The following is a 17,504-nucleotide window of genomic DNA, read 5'->3' as shown; positions in this document are numbered from 1 at the left end:
AAAACTGAGAGCCAATTGTGCTTTATTTGACTAACATAAGCATTGTCCCCATTAACCTCATCAGCAAGAAACAATCCTAGGCTGTGGAAAGAAGGGAATTCAGTCTCCATGTTCATTCGTTCCCTGGACTTCCCCCAAACACACAGCCACACACCCACACTTCCCCCATTGGTTCCCAAGCCTAACCTGGAGACACACCATCCTACCCTACCTTACCCCATCTCTACCACTCAAATACACCTCTCTGCTCTTGGAGGGAGATGGGGATTCAGTCTTCATGTTCCTTCAGTTCCAGGCTCGTCCCCCACCTGTTTCTCCTCCAGTGAGACCGCAAGTGAGAATTGCTTTGAAGTGATTCCAACTGGCAGTTTGCAGCCGGTGCCCCGGGAATTGCTTTGGGACCCAATCCACAGGCATAATCCCAAAGGAGATTTATCGTCTCTTTTTGTGGGATCTAGCATTGAATTTGGTGATGCAAAGCCAATGGGACAAATTCTTCACTGGTGTAACTCAACTGAAGTTAAAGGAGTTGCACCACTGGAGAATGTGCCCCCATATTACTGCTTTCTAAAGAGCATGACAGACCCCCCCACCTTGGGAACAGCCAGAGGGCCAAGCCTCTGTGCTCTGGGAATGTCTGTTCTGTGGTTTTTCCCCACTTTGGGGGAGCATAGAGAAGAGATCCACCCAAAACAACCCCCCGCTTCCTAAATGCCATTTCCTTTGATAGAATATGGCCTGCTAGACAAGTGAACATTCACCACAGAGAAGAGATTCCACTGTGACTAATGGCTCCTTGTCTGTCTGGGGACAGGTTCTCTTTGCCACGTACCCTTCCCCCAGTAAAGGCAGAGTTTCCTCACCTGAGCCAAGAGCTGCTGGTGGGACAGCCGCCTCACAGCAGGTGGATCACTGACCCTCTCAGTTCTCACTTCCTGGCAGCTGGAGCGTATTTACACATGCAGGAATCAGCAATGACCATGGCTGTCCAAGACTGGAATGGATCCCCCTGGGAAATAATGAAGCTGGGGTATCCCCTGCACCTGTTGCCCTCTGAAGGCTTCCACACCCCTTTTCAAAGAGCAGATACAGCCCTGAACGCCGTGGAGCTGAAGTGTGAGACTCGGACTTTGAACTTCCTATTTTTGGTGTTTTCACACCCACCGGGTCCCTGCCACAGATGCAGTTCTTAAAAGCTGGGAGGGGGAGGAAATATCTCATTTCATTGTGACCTTTCACTGGTTCTTATTAACCGGTTTGGAGGAATCGGGACACGTTGATGTCTAGGAATCAAGAGTAGTACGCTGCTAACAGAGACTGGCCTTTGCTTCCCATCTCCTTGCCCCCATACCCAGTCAGACACTTGCGAAGAAGAGAGAAGGAAAAGAGCAGTAGCGCTAGCAAGAGGAGTTCTGAATTTATCTCCTGCCTGCCCCGCTGAATCTTACCATAACGTAGACTGTAAGATTTCGGGGGCAGTGACTGCTTTTCACTACATGTGTGTGCAGCACCTTGCTCCCTGGGCTCTCAGTGACTTCAATCAGCTTTGGATCATGCCTCCAATAGTAACTCACTACCACTTATTTCCCTCCCTTCTAAAATTTGCAGACAGTGTCACCTACTCCTCTTTAGTGTGTGTCCATCTGGGGTGACAACGTCACTGCTGTCTGTGACCATTGTCTTCTATCACAGATAAGCACAGTGCCATTTTCACAAAGTGGTTGCAGCTCCCAGGCCCCCAAATTATACTGATTTTTTCATTTTGCCTTATTTGTCTCTATGCTTCTCCAGTCCCCAGTGATTTCGACATCAGTTTCTAGCAGTGGAGGGGTTCTTGGTTTTAGTTTCCTGTTTAACAAGCTAGCAGCTGGTGACAGCCTATGCTTCAGTGGTGCCATTCTGTGATTAAACAGTTCTAAGTAGGATCAGAGTCTGGCTCTGCAGCCTTTTTCTATAGACTCTTTATTATTTTGACTCATTTGCCACTGGCCCATTGGATTGGGGATAATAAGGAGGCAGTCAGCTGCCAAATCCCCCCACTTTATTGCAAACTACTTAAACTCATGTCCACTAAACTTCGCACATAGCCTTATAATACTGTCAGATACATCCATGTCGAGCAAAAATGGAGTTGAAATGCACAATCACCTGTTTAGCTGTAGTATCTTCTTGTAAGGCTGTCTCAGGGATGTGATAATAATAGTCTAGGACAAGTGAATAGTCCCCCCCTCCCGCCTATAGAAACATATCTATGCTTTCCTCATGGGTCCAGCTCTCAGAGTGCATCTCAGTACCAGGGCTCTGCATGGGCAATATACTCCAAGAATGCGAGCTACAGGTAAGTAACCTCTTTTCTGTGTGGAAACAAGAAGGACTTCAAGAAGGGAAACTTGATCTATCTATGCAGCAGGATCATCAAAGACTAGAGGTGAGACTGAATTTGGATCACAAAGCTATCTGGGTGCATAAGCCATTAGCCTACTAGGGACTAAGCCTCCATCTCCAAATTGCAGGGTTCTTACTTTCTGGGCTGTGTTTGGATTTCAGGTTTTCTCTTCTCTGGCATTTGGGTTTCACTTCTACTCCTTCCCTGTCATACCATCTCGATTCTGTAGAAGTGAGTAGCACGCTCAAAGGCCACAGAAAGCAGAAGGAAACTCCTGTTTAGATGTGATTAGATTGCTTTTGTTTACGTGGCTTGGTACGTACTGTACTTCATCCACTCACATCACACTATCTAAAAGGGGACTTGGGCAATACCACAAGCTTGTGAGAACAGGCCGGGGGTGCATGCAAGCTGATTGCTGATATGGTATCTCTGCTCTGTGAAAGAGAACAGCCTCTGAGGGAGGTGTCTGATTTGTGTATATGAGACACTGCCCCAGTCCTTCTGCAGCTGACTACCCCATCCCGCACTCCTGTTACAGGGATGGCATGAGGTCACTTCCATTGAACTCATCTCCTTATGTGATCATCGTCACAGATCCAGTCAAGCACCTCCTCTTACCTGCCCTCTAGATTGGTGTGAGGGGAATCCAAGCCTTTGAATCTCTTGCTGTTAAGCCTCCCTGAGACCAAATGGAGTCCAGGCGCTGTCCCTGTCTTGGGGGCTTGTGACAGTGACTCATCCACCAGTGTGCCCCATTGTGGCTGGGCACAGGGTTTTCCCTCCTTTTGTTGCCCTGCCAACCAGCCAGTCAGGCTTGCTGCTGGTGGTCCCCTGTCTTGCAACTCAGCCTCCTCCAGCCAGGTCACACTCTGACTTACCCCGAAGGGGTGGGACTGAGTCCAGACCAAAACAGTATGGCAGCCTTGTACCAAGTCTCTGGCTCAACTCTAGGCCTACTAGGGCTTGTGAGTCTTGTCCAGAGCCTTCACCAGGCCTTTCCTTGGGGGCCCATAGGGGAACCCAACCTCCTTCCAGGGTCCCTGTAGCAGGTGGCTAAGGTCTGCTTCTTCAGATCACCTGCTTCTTTCCTGGACATCTTGCTACTGCAGCCAGCCTCTAGCCCTTCCTCCCCAGCTGTCCTCAGGCCTCCAAGGAAAGGTAACAAAGGAAAGCACAACACAAAAATAGTCCAAGTATGTCCCTGGCCCAGGGCCGGCTCCAGCATTTCTGCCGCCCCAAGCAAAAAAAAAAAAAAAAAAAGCTGCAGCCACGATTGGTGGCGGCAGTTCAGCAGCAGGTCCTTTGCTCCTAGAGGGAAGGAGGGACCTGCCGCCCCCAAATTGCCGCAGGTGCCGCCCCTCTCCCTTGGCCGCCCCAAGCACCTGCTTGTTAAGCTGGTGCCTGGAGCCGGCCCTGCCCTGGCCTCCCTCCTTTTAGGAGCTACCTGATGAGCCTGGTCCAGCATCCTCTGGGCTTTTGTGCATTGTTTGCAGGAATCCTCTACTAGCTTCATCCATCACGATGCTCATTTCTGGGAACTAGTGGGGAGAGGTCTCTGCACCTCAAAGGACAGCACCTTCTGAACTGGGCATCTCCCTTTTTAAAACTCCTCCTCTAAGAATGGCATGCCTAACAAGTGTGGTGGGGTGGGGCTGCCCAAGCACCAAACTGCTCTTAACACCTTCTTGCCTAGGGTGGGGTTTGCACACCCTGACACAGGTCCATAGGTGCTCCCTTTGGGGTGCAGGCTCTGTTATCCCTTCCTGAGAGCTTAGATTCCCCCCTCCCATCCATGTCTAGCTACTTACCCCCTGGGCTCATGCTGACCCTGCAGACTCTGCTGTAGTTTAATCACATCATGTGCTGCTATTCCAAGATGACACTGTCAGCATCATCAGGTAATGAGATGATGCTTTCAGGTGACTGCTGGAGAGATGCCCAGACTCCTGCAGCCCAGTCAGGGATCTGCTCTGATCATGTGAGATGACAATGTCTTTTCCCTCTTCTAGGGACATATCAGTGGAAGAGGACCTGAGCAGCACCCCATTGTTCAAGGACCTCATGGCATTAATGAGGTACAGCACAGGCAGATGGAGGTGCCGGCTATAGGAGGAATTAGAACTTCACTATAGTTTTAAAACTTGGAATATTAAAAATCAAACACGGGGGCCAGGGGTTTGCAAGTAGAAGACGTTAAAATGTAACCAGCGGTAACTATGGGAGGATTATCTCCCACCCTCAATAATTAACCATGACAGGTTCTGCTGTTCCAAGGTACATGGTGTGGGGGAGAAAGAATTGCTCAGTGACTAAAAATGGGGGCCAAAATGCAGGTCACAGAGATCTCCTACTGGGCTTCCTCCTGCTTCAGCATGGAGTGCACAGGTCTCAGCATGCTATCTCCAGCCAAGTAGCAAGGCACCGTATGCGTATGTACAGCGCTGAGGCCAATGGGGCTCCCTTTAGGGCTACCACAATACAAATAACAATGACAATATGAACAGCTCTGAGGAGCAAGGCTGCAGGTGGGGGGGGGGGGGGGGGAGGGGGCAGAACTGCGCAAAGTTAGTGCTAGGGATCTTGGAGGGTTTCAAAGAATGGAAGATTTGGGCCCATTGGCCTGGCACTGGTTTGTTGCTGTGCCAAGATGACATGGTTCCGGGCTCCTGAAGAGATCTGTTTGCATCACTAATTGGGCCTCATGCAAAACACATGGACTCCCATTGACCTCACTGGGCTCTGGAATCAGGCTCACAGAGCTTATCAGGGATACAGAAAACAGGGCAGCTCGGGGTCACAGCGAGTTGATACACATCCGGGTGTTGGGGTTACTAGACCTGCCTGAGCCAGAGTTCTTCCATGTTTAAACTCTGTCTTTCCATGTTTAACTCTGATCGACCTTAACAACCAAGGGCAGGAATTGGAATGTGTAAATAGCTAGTAAGCAATTACGACCTTGCTCATGCCAGGTACCAAACAATAATGATGAGGTTTGCATGTTTCTAGCTGGGGGAGGGGTAATAAACTAAGGCCTGGTCTACACTAGGCGTTTATGTCGAAGTTAGCGCCGTTACATCGAATTAACCCTGCACCCGTCCACACCGCGAAGGTATTTAGTTCGACATAGAGGTCTCTTTAATTCGACTTCTGTACTCCTCCCCGACGAGGGGAGTAGCGCTAAATTCGACATGGCCATGTCGAATTAGGCTAGGTGTGGATGGAAATCGACGCTAATAGCTCCGGGAGCTATCCCACAGTGCACCACTCTGTTGACGCTCTGGACAGCAGTACGAGCTCGGATGCTCTGAACTGCCACACAGGAAAAGCCCCGGGAAAATTTTAATTTGAATTCCTTTTCCTGTCTGGCCAGTTTGAATCTCATTTCCTGTCTGGACATCGTGGCGAGCTCAGCAGCACTGGCAACGATGCAGAGCTCTCCAGCAGTGATGGCCGTGCAATCTCAGAATAGAAAGAGGGCCCCAGCATGGACTGATCGGGAAGTCTTGGATCTCATCGCTGTGTGGGGCGATGAGTCCGTGCTTTCCGAGCTGCGATCCAAAAGACGGAATGCAAAGATCTACGAGAAGATCTCTAAAGACATGGCAGAGAGAGGATACAGCCGGGATGTAACGCAGTGCCGCGTGAAAATCAAGGAGCTGAGACAAGGCTACCAGAAGACCAAAGAGGCAAACGGACGCTCCGGATCCCATCCCCAGACATCCCGTTTCTACGAGGCACTGCATTCCATCCTCGGTGCGGCCGCCACCACTACCCCACCAGTGACCGTGGACTCTGAGGATGGGATAGTGTCCACGGCTGGATCCTCGGACATGTTAGCGGACGGGGAAGATGAGGAAGGAGATGAGGAGGACGAGGCAGTCGACAGCGCTCACAACGCTGATTTCCCCGACAGCCAGGATCTCTTCATCACCCTTACAGAGATCCCCTACCAACCCTCCCCAGCCGTTACCCCGGACACAGAATCTGGGGAAGGATCAGCCAGTAAGTGTTGTAAAAATCTAAACATTTATTTGTAACAGAACAGGAATATTAACAATTTAAAAAATGGGTTTCTCATGATTAGTTTGATTAGCTTAACGGTTCAGTCATGGGCAGTGCAACTATTGAAAAAAAATCTAGCAATGTCCGGTTTTGCATGATTGTCCTGCCCAAGCCGCTCTACTGGTTAGTCACTGCTACAGCAGCTACAGTAAAATGCGGTCTATATGTCCGGGGATGGAGCAGAAATCCTCCTGTGACATCTCGAGGAAGCTCTCCTGGAGGTAATTGGAAATCCGCTGCATTAGGTTCTTGGGGAGAGCGGCCTTATTGGGTCCTCCGTAGTAGGACACGTTGCCACGCCACGAGACAAGCAAGTACTCTGGAATCATTGCTCTGCACAGCATGGCGGCATACGGCCCTGGTCTTTGCAGGCTTTCCCGGAGCATTCGCTCTTTCTCGCTGTCAGAGATCCTCATGAGGGTGATGTCGCTCATGATGACCTGTTTTGAATGAGGTAGGGGAATGTTAGTGTTGGGACTGCTTTGCCGTTCCTTTACAGAACTGTAACCGCTGGTTTGCAGCCACGCGGTGGAGCCGGGAGAGGGGCAGCCGAAAGGGATTGTTCCCGGGGACAGCCGCGAGGGTGTGGGACAGGAGCAGACTTCCTGCTTGCCGAATTGCTGGCAGCAGGGACCAACATTGATTTCAATGTGAAATGAGGCCATTGCTAATATTAAAGTTTTAAGCTGCCACAAGTCTACGGCTTACCATGTCTGCCTGCAACAGAAATTCCGTTCTCCTGAGAGGCTTCTCAAATGTGCTGTAGAAGACCCCAGGCACTGAATGCGAAGGCCGAGAATTCGACCTTGTGCTGAGTGCGCATGTGATAGGTGCTGTGCATGGTCTTGTTCACAGAGAAAGACTATGTTCTTTGTTCACAACTACATTTATCTTTCTGAGGAATTCACTCCCTTTTTCCCATTCCCACAGCCCCATCTGCGACTGTCTCACAACCTAGCCTGTCATCACACTCCCAGAGGCTAGCGCGGATTAGGCATAAGAAGAAGAGGACACGGGAGGACATGTTCTCGGAGCTTATAGCCTGCTCCAGAGCCCAGGCAGCACAGCAGACCCAGTGGCGTGAGAACTTGACCCGAATGCACCAAGCCAACATGGATCGGGAGGAGAGGTGGCGTCAGGAAGACCAGCAGGCGACTCAAACCCTGCTTGGACTAATGAGGGAGCAAACGGACACGCTCCGGCGCCTTGTGGATGTTCTGCAGGAACGGAGGCAGGAGGACAGAGCCCCGCTGCAGTCCATCTCTAACCGCCCTCCCCCGCCACCAAGTCCCATACTCCCCTCACCCAAAGTGCACAGAAGGAGAGGCGGCAGAGTCCCTGCTAACTCTCACTCCACCCCTGCAGAGAGCTCGAGCAGCAGAAGGCTCTCATTCCCCAAAATTTGACAAGTTCTTTCCTTCCCGCCTGACACAAGCCCCCGTCCAAGTTTCACTTTCCCAGTTCCATGTTTGGTTGATAATAAAAAATACGTTTCTGTTAACTACTGTTTCCATCATGTTCTTTTGGAGGAGGGGGGGATAGGGGGTTGGTAATTCGACAGGACAGTCACCTTTGGCAGGGTATATAGTCGGGGGCAGGCACAGCAGCAGGGCACATACATAGTGCAGTGATGCAGTGACTAGTTACCCTGGTTAGTCTGGGAGGTTGTTTTCATGTTATGTGGTGGGGGGTGGGTTGCTCTGTGACTTTGTGGCAGGGGAGGGCAGTTACAGATCTTAAGCGGCGGTCCTTAGGCAGGATCACAGAGCCACACAGCAGGGGATCTGTAACCGTCCTCCCCCTGCCACAAAGTCACATAGACCCCCCCATACACACAGTCCCTATCAGGAGGGGTGACAGGCTCCGTTGAAACAACCATCCCACCGCAGCGGAGCCTGTCAATCCTTGAGTTTAGAAGCTGCATTCGCGCCACTACAGTACACCCGCTCCGCACCACAGTCTGCGTCCCAGTTTTAAAAAATTCCCGCGAATACAGTATTAAAGAAAACGGTGTGCTTTAACAAAGTAGAACTATTTTTATTTTGAAACGTGTGTTGGAAGTGGGGTGAAGGGGGTATGTAACTGGATAGGATAGTCAACATTAACTGGGTAAAGAAACGGGGGCAGGTTTAGCTTCTCAATACACAAACTTTAAAGTCACAGGTTACCCTGCTCACTCAGGAACTTTGCTTTCAAAGCCTTCCGGATGCACAGCGCTTCCCGCTGGTCTCTTCTAATCGCCCGGCTGTCTGGCTGTGAGTAATCAGCAGCCAGGCTATTTTCCTCAACCTCCCACCCCGCCATAAAGGTCTCCCCCTTGCTCTCACAGAGATTGTGGAGCACACAGCAAGCTGCAATAACAATGGGGATATTGGTTTCGCTGAGATCACAGCGAGTCAGTAAGCTTCTCCATCTCCCCTTGAGACGTCCAAAAGCACACTCCACCACCATTCTGCACTTGCTCAGCCGGTAGTTGAAGAGTTCTTTTTCAGTGTCCAGGGCGCCAGTATAGGGCTTCATGAGCCAGGGCATTAGCGGGTAGGCTGGGTCCCCGAGGATGACTATAGGCATCTCCACATCCCCAAGAGTTATTTTGTGGTCCGGGAAGTAAATACCTTGCTGCAGCCGTCTAAACAGACCAGAGTTCCTGAAAACACGAGCGTCATGAACCTTGCCCGGCCATCCCACGTAGATGTTGGTAAAACGTCCCCTGTGGTCCACCAGTGCTTGCAGCACCATGGAAAAGTAGCCCTTTCTGTTAATGTACTGGCTGGCCTGGTGTTCCGGTGCCAGGATAGGGATGTGAGTTCCATCTATGGCCCCACCGCAGTTTGGGAATCCCATCGCTGCGAAGCCATCTATGATCGCCTCCACGTTTCCCAGGGTCACTACCTTTGGCAGCAGTACATCAACGATTGCCTTGGCTACTTGCATCACAACAACCCCCACGGTAGATTTGCCCACCCCAAACTGGTTCGCGACTGACCGGTAGCTGTCTGACGTTGCAAGCTTCCACAGGGCTATGGCCACTCGCTTCTGGACAGTCAGGGCTGCTCGCATCCGGGTGTCATTGCGCTTCAGGGCAGGGGACAGCAACTCACAAAGTTCCAGGAAAGTTCCCTTCCGCATGCGAAAGTTTCGCAGCCACTGGGATTCATCCCAGACCTGCAGCACTATGCGGTCCCACCACTCAGTGCTTGTTTCCCGTGCCCAGAATCTCCTTTCCACGGCATCAACATGACCCATTGCCACGGTGATGTTCTCGGCGCTGGGTCCCCTGCTTTCTGAGAGGTCTGTGCTACTCTCAGACTTCAGGCCATCACCGCGTTGACGTAGCCTCCTCGCCTGACTTTTCTGCATCTGCCTCAGGGAAAGGTGTATGATAAGTTGCGAGGCGTTGAGAGCGGCCACAACTGCAGTGATGGTTGCAGCAGGCTCCATGCTCGCAGTGCTGTGGCGTCCGCGCTGTCACTGACTAGAAAAGTGCGCGAACTGATTTCCCGCTGGCGCTTTCAGGGAGGGAGGGCGGGAGTGATGGACGGATGACGACAGTTACCCAAAAGCACCCTGGACACATTTTTTTTACCCAGAAGGCATTTGCGGCTCCACCCAGAATTCCAATGGGCAGCGGGGACTCCGGGAACTGTGGGATAGCTGACCACAGTGCACCACTTCCAATGTCGACGCTTTCCCCGTTAGTGTGGACTCACAAAGTCGAATTACTGTCCTTAGTGTGGACACACACGTTCGACTTTGCAATATCGATTCCAAAAATTCGATTTAAGTAAAATCGAACTACTCTCATAGTGTAGACAAGGCCTAAGGGTAAACAGAACCAAATAACTGTTTAGAGAAGTTACTAACAAGCTAGATTTATAGCCCTAGAATGATTTAGTTGCTTAAATGTATAAACATGCCTTCGGTAGAGAGGGGAGGGGGAGTAGAGGGGAGGTGGTAGGAAGGGGGGGAGAGGGGGGGGCTTAGTTGTAAAATGTATAAAGAAGAGAGAAACTGTTTTTGCTGGTGTGCTCGATTTGAGACTTGCCTGTCTCCTTGCACCACTTTGAGATCTCAAATAAACTTTGATTGTTTCTCCACCCCGGTATGTTTATTGGCGCGAAGCACTCCGGGCAACGAACCTCACTGTTGCTGTCCTCGGGCCTCTGTGCCGGCAACACGGGCATCTGGGTGCAGGGGCTGAGTTAATACAGGGGGGTTTTATGGTCTCATTCTAATGCCTACATAGACACATAACAAAACCACAGCACAGACGGGTACATGTGGCCTTCTCTTTTCATGCAAGGCCTGGGACTGGATTAGCAAGTCAGGAATGAGTTGGGTTGGGAACGCTTGGATGGCATCTATCTCCGCTCTGGTCAGCCTGAGACAGTGCTGTCGGCCCCTTCCTTTCAAGAGGAATGAATTCACTTTTCACATGTTTAAAACTAACAAGTTTATCAGAACTTAAAATATCCAAAAGAAGAATTGCACAGCACAATGCAGGCCTGGCAGCATCTGATTAACGTAGCGGAAAAACAGAAACCAACTCCCAGAACTCCTCTTTCCTCCCCTCATCAGCCCTGTCACATGATGCCCCAAACAAGTGAGACACAATAATCCCACTTGGTAGGTGACACATCTAAATCAATCCAAGATTCCTCTGTCCCTGTTTATGCATCCAAGATTTGTATTAGCCTTTCTGGGCCCTGCATCAACCCACATTCAGCTGATTAAGCACCATGACCCTCCATGACAAATCTTTTTCAGAGTCACTGCTTCCCAGGAGAGAATCCCCCATCCTGTAAGTATGGCTGCAGTCTTTGTTCCCAGATGTATATGTAAGTGGGGGAATGGTCCCGCTATTGTGGGGAACTTTCCTGGCTTCTGCACTACCCCGATGAAGTGGGCTAGCGAAAGAATCTGAGTCCTTGCTCCCACTTCCTTTACCCAGAGGCCTGCCTGCCCTTGAGGGCTCCCCTTGCACTCTCCTATCTGGCAGAGTCCTCGTAAACCCTGACAAGGTTGGGCCCAGGATTCCTGGGGAGCTCAACCCCCAACCCTGCTGTGGTCATGCAGAACAGGGGCTAGGGTGTCCTAGGGTTACCATATTTCAGCGAGCAAAAAAGAGGACGGGAGAAGCCCCGCCCTAGCCCCTCCCACTTCCCGCCCCCCCTGACCTCCCAACCCTCCCCCCGTTCCTTGTCCCCTGACTACCCCCTCCTGGGACCCCTGCCCCTAACTGCCCCCCAGGACTATCTAAGCCTCCCTGCCTCTTGTCCCCTGACTGCCCCAACCTTTATCCACACACCCACCCCCAGACAGACCCCTGGGACTCCCACGCCCCATCCAACCACTCCCCACCCCCTGACAGCCCCCCCCAGAACTCCCAACCCATCTAAACCCCTCTGCTCCCTGTCCCGACTGCTCCGATCCCTCTCCCCACTCCTGCCCCCTGACAGTTCCCCCCCAGAACTCCCAACCCATCTAAACCCCTCTGCTCCCTGTCCCGACTGCTCCGATCCCTCTCCCCACTCCTGCCCCCTGACAGTTCCCCCCCAGAACTCCCAACCCATCTAAACCCCTCTGCTCCCTGTCCCCTGACTGCTCCGATCCCTCTCCGCACTCCTGCCCCCTGACAGCCCCCCCCAGAACTCCCAACCCATCTAAACCCCTCTGCTCCCTGTCCCCTGACTGCTCCGATCCCTCTCCCCACTCCTGCCCCCTGACAGCCCCCCCAGAACTCCCAACCCATCTAAACCCCTCTGCTCCCTGTCCCCTGACTGCTCCGATCCCTCTCCCCACTCCTGCCCCCTGACAGCTCCCCCCCAGAACTCCCAGCCCCCTACCCCCCCGCTCCTTGTCCCCTGACTGCCCCCTCCTGGGACCCCTGCTCCTAACTTCCCTCCAGAATCCCACCCCCTACCTAAGACTCCCTGTTCCTTGTCCCCTAACTGCCCCCTCCTAAGACCCCCCCCCAACTGCCCACCAGGACCCTACCCCCTACCTGTACCCTGACTGCCCAAAACTTTCTCCACTCCCCCCAAAAAGCCCCCCCCCGTTTCTTGACTGCCCCCTCCAGAACCTCCCTGTCCCTTCTCCTGCCCCCCTTACCCTGCTGCTCAGAACAGGGTGTTGGGCTCTGTGCGAGCCGGACACGTGGCTAAGCTCCCCAGCACAACAAAACCCGGTCCCTGGCCCTGCACAACAAAACCCGGTCCCTGGCCCGGACCGGGTTGCAGGGGAGAGCTGCCCTTGTATCAGCACAAAGTGCTCTCGCTCCCGTTTTGCTACGCTGCATGGCAGTAACCGCTCCCAGTTGCAAAAGGGGAGGGCTGCACTTTGTGCTGAGACACTTGCTCAGAATGCAGGGCGGAGCTCCTCTCCAGCTGCTCCGGAGTCCAGCCCGGGACTTTCCTGCAGCCCTCCCAGCCGCTCCGGGGGAGGGGGGAAATCCCGGACATTGTGAGTGCTTTACAAATTCCCCCCGGACGCTATTTTTAGCACAAAAAGGAGGACATGTCCGGGTAAATCCGGACGAATGGTAACCCTAGGGTGTCCCCACTCCGCGGTACTCTCTTTGCACTGGGCACCCCCCCGACCCACTGATCATTTCATACAATGTAAAGCAAATACAAGTTGTTTAATTAACAATTAATTTTAAAAGAGAATAAGGAAAAATGGGAAAAGTTAAAGGAAAACACATCACCCTGCTCTGTGGCAGGGAACATCACAAACAGTGTCTCTGGAACGTCAGGGCAGGTCACAGTCTGTTCCTTGTAGGTCCCAGGCTCCTTCTCAGGCCCTGGCTGTGCTGAAGAGACGCTGGGGGTCGGACACTTGCTCTGGCGGTGGCCACACGCTCTCAGGCTCTAGGTGGCAGGACCCTTTTTCCCAGCTTCACCCCCACCCTGTCAGGGTTATGATCCCCCTCCAAGTCTGGCCTGTAAGGCCTCTTGGCTGAGGTGTCTCCCTGCGCTGGGCCCGCTGCCCAGGGTTCCCCTCCTCTCCCCACCTGCTCACCGCACCCAGCTCCGGACTGTTCCAGCCCCAGCTCCAGCTCCACTCTGCCTCAGCACTGCTGCTGCTGCTGCTCTGCCTTCAGCTCCCTGGGCTGCTTCTCTGGCCCCTCTGGCTCTGGTTGCTACAGCTCTGCTCCCAGCACAAGTCAGCTCTTTGGGCTGCTTCTGTGACTCTGCTCCCAGCTCTGACCTGCTTCCTGGGCCGCTTTTCTAGCCCCTCTGGCTTTGGGGCTGCAGCTCTCTTCCCAGGGCAGCTCTGCTCTCTCTGGACTGTGCTCTGGCTTTGGGGTGCAGGTCTGCTCCCAACAGCTTAGCTCGGGCTCCTGCTCTCTCCTTAGCTCGGCCCCACTCTATCTGACCCAGGCTATTCCAGTTCACACGGAGGACGGGACCCCCCGGCCTCCTGACTCTCTGATTAGCCTGCCTGCCCTGTCAATAAGGCTGATCTGGAGCATTGGCCTCTCCCCATTGTTCCTGGGGTCTGTCAGTCTCAGGCTCCTGATTTCTCATCGACCCTTGCCTTTTAGTGCTGGGAGCTAGCCAACCAAAACACCCCCACTGAATTTTAGTAAGGGGGCAACAGTCCCCTTACATATACATTTATATTTAACTGTATTAAAGCACATATTGTTTGCTTGCTCCCAGTTTAACAAGCAATCCGGATTGCTCTAGGGTGACCAGATGTCCTGATATTATCGGGACAGTCCCGATTTTATGGGACTTGTCCCGCGTCCCGACCTTACATTGGTCGGGACATCTGGTCACCCTATATGAGGGAGATCGCAGCAAGCCGGCACCACTGGCGCCACTCACCACTGCTGGGTTCACCTGACCCCCTGGCAGGTCCCTCTGAGGGGGGCTCCCCTCAGACCCACTGCTGTCAGCTCCCACTCTGACCCTGTTCCCTCAGCCTCCCTCGCAGTCCCCCTTGTTCCCCCCACCCTCAATCCACTGCCCTCAGCCCCCACCCTGACCCTGTTCCCTCAGCCTCCCCCGCAGTGTCCCCCCTGTGCCCCCCCCACCCTCAATCCACTGCCCTCAGCCCCCAACCCTGTTCCCTCTGCCTCCCCCACAGTCCCTCCCCTCCCCCTCCTCCTCCCCTCTCCGCCCCCGATCATCTCATCCTGCATAGATGTGGAAATCTGTCCCGGATTCCAGGCTGTCGTTAGCCCCTGGGGCAAAAGATCAGCAGAGGTTTCCAAAGGGAAGTTTGCAGCCTTTGCTCAGACCCAAGCATTTTCACTTAAATAAATAAATAAATACTCAAACCCATCCTGACACCCATCTGCTCTGTCCAGATTTGCTGTTATCCCTGTTGAGGCCAAAGTGGTTTGAAAAATTAAAAATCCTTGACACATTGTGTTCCTTCCCCCTGTGTTGCTCGTTAATCTGATGGACCTGCCGATAATGAATAAAAATGAATGCCCTCGGAGCAATGTGTCAGGCAGACAGTTTGTGAAGTAGGAATGTGAATGCTGAAGTCCTCACAAAATGCAGAGGCTTTTCTTAACCTGAGAACTGAAAAAGAGCCAGATACCCTGCATGGGTTTGAAAGTGACAAGAGCCTAGCGACTGACCAGAGCAGCATCAGTTTTGACTAGGGTTACCATTCGTCCGGATTTACCCGGACATGTCCTCCTTTTTGTGCTAAAAATAGCGTCCGGGGGGAATTTGTAAAGCACTCACAATGTCCGGGATTTCCCCCCTCCCCCGGAGCGGCTGGGAGGGCTGCAGGAAAGTCCCGGGCTGGACTCCGGAGCAGCTGGAGAGGAGCTCCGCCCTGCATTCTGAGCAAGTGTCTCAGCACAAAGTGCAGCCCTCCCCTTTTGCAACTGGGAGCGGTTACTGCCATGCAGCGTAGCAAAACGGGAGCGAGAGCACTTTGTGCTGATACAAGGGCAGCTCTCCCCTGCAACCCGGTCCGGGCCAGGGACCGGGTTTTGTTGTGCAGGGCCAGGGACCGGGTTTTGTTGTGCTGGGGAGCTTAGCCACGTGTCCGGCTCGCACAGAGCCCAACACCCTGTTCTGAGCAGCAGGGTAAGGGGGGCAGGAGAAGGGGCAGGGAGGTTCTGGAGGGGGCAGTCAAGAAACGGGGAGGGGGCTTTTGGGGGGGAGTGGAGAAAGTTTTGGGCAGTCAGGGTACAGGTAGGGGGTAGGGTCCTGGTGGGCAGTTGGGGGGGGGTCTTAGGAGGGGGCAGTTAGGGGACAAGGAACAGGGAGTCTTAGGTAGGGGGTGGGGTTCTGGAGGGAAGTTAGGAGCAGGGGTCCCAGGAGGGGGCAGTCAGGGGACAAGGAGCGGGGGGGTAGGGGGCTGGGAGTTCTGGGGGGGAGCTGTCAGGGGGCAGGAGTGGGGAGAGGGATCGGAGCAGTCGGGACAGGGAGCAGAGGGGTTTAGATGGGTTGGGAGTTCTGGGGGGGAACTGTCAGGGGGCAGGAGTGGGGAGAGGGATCGGAGCAGTCGGGACAGGGAGCAGAGGGGTTTAGATGGGTTGGGAGTTCTGGGGGGGGCTGTCAGGGGGTGGGGAGTGGTTGGATGGGGCGTGGGAGTCCCAGGGGTCTGTCTGGGGGTGGGGGTGTGGATAAAGGTTGGGGCAGTCAGGGGACAAGAGGCAGGGAGGCTTAGATAGTCCTGGGGGGCAGTTAGGGGCAGGGGTCCCAGGAGGGGGTAGTCAGGGGACAAGGAACGGGGGGAGGGTTGGGAGGTCAGGGGGGGGCGGGAAGTGGGAGGGGCAGGGGCGGGGCTAGGGCGGGGCTTCTCCCGTCCTCTTTTTTGCTCGCTGAAATATGGTAACCCTAGTTTTGACGTGACGAGGAGGGTCTGTGTCATGAAGTCTGCATTTCCACTGAGGACTCTTCCATTGCCAGGGTAGCGCTGGCGCAGGTCTGCTGCCCGGCACAGCAATGCTGAGAGGTGCCAGTGTAGACCCAACCCACTGCCCTCAGCCCCCACCCTGACCCTGTTCCCTCAGCCTCCCCCGCAGTCCCCCCTGTACCTCCCACCCCAAACCCACTGCCCTCAGTCCCTGCCCTACCCCAAATCTCTTCTTCAGCCTCTCCCGTCATCCCATCCCCATTGCTCCCCCTGCTGTCCCACCCCCTCAACTTCCCCCCCATTCCAGTCCTGCTCCCCTCCATCTCATCCCCTCCTGACTCTGTCCCTCTCCCCAACCCCCTGACCCTCCCCAGCCCAGCCCCATTGTCTCTCCTGCCCCGCCCCACTCTCTACACAGCTCTCTACCCTGTCCCATTCATGCTTCCCTCAGCCCCTACCCTGCTCCCCCCATCCCAGTCCTGTCCCATCCCCCTCAGCCCCCCTGACTTGCCCAGTTCTGTCCCTCTCAGTTCCTCCACCCTGCTTCCCCTGGTCCATCCCCACACACCCACTGACTTCCTCGACCTCCCTACCCCCCATCCCACTGCCTGGACTCACCCCTGTCCCACTCAGGACATGCAGGAAAAAGAAGCAATGGGCTTAAATTGTAGCAAGGGAGATTTAGGTTAGACATTAGGAAAAGCTTCCTAACTGTAGAGGTAGTTAAGCACTGGACAAATTACCTAAAGAGGTTATGGAATAGCAGTCATTGGAGTTTTTTAAGAGGTTAGACAAACACCTGTCAAGGATGGTCTAGTGTTGTTATTACTCAGTCCTGCCTCAGTGCAGGGGTTTGACTAGATGACCCGTTGATGTCCCTTCCAGTCCTACATTTCTGTGATTCACATTGAATTGTCTTGTGCCACTGTCTAGTAGTAGTGGCACACAATTCTCTGACATGCAGGTTTATAAAATTGTAGTTAATATACAGTTTAGAGCATAGCAGTTTTAAAGCTCTGCATGTTCAGACCAACTGAGCTGAAAATTGTGATCTATAGTATTCAAAACTATTAAGATGTGGGCTGAAATAAAATCAGCATGAATTGCTCAACAATAGCAATGGAATCAGCATTGCGCTGCTATATACTGTAAAACATTACAGTGAAATATTGCAAGTATTACATAGCACGCCGCCTTGCCCAAGTGGTAACTAAGCATAACA

The sequence above is a fragment of the Malaclemys terrapin genome, chromosome 1 (assembly GCF_027887155.1).
Source record: "Malaclemys terrapin pileata isolate rMalTer1 chromosome 1, rMalTer1.hap1, whole genome shotgun sequence".
Classification (NCBI taxonomy): Eukaryota; Metazoa; Chordata; order Testudines; family Emydidae; genus Malaclemys; species Malaclemys terrapin.
The sequence above is the reverse complement of the archived record's forward strand: the minus strand, read 5'-3'. Positions refer to the sequence as shown.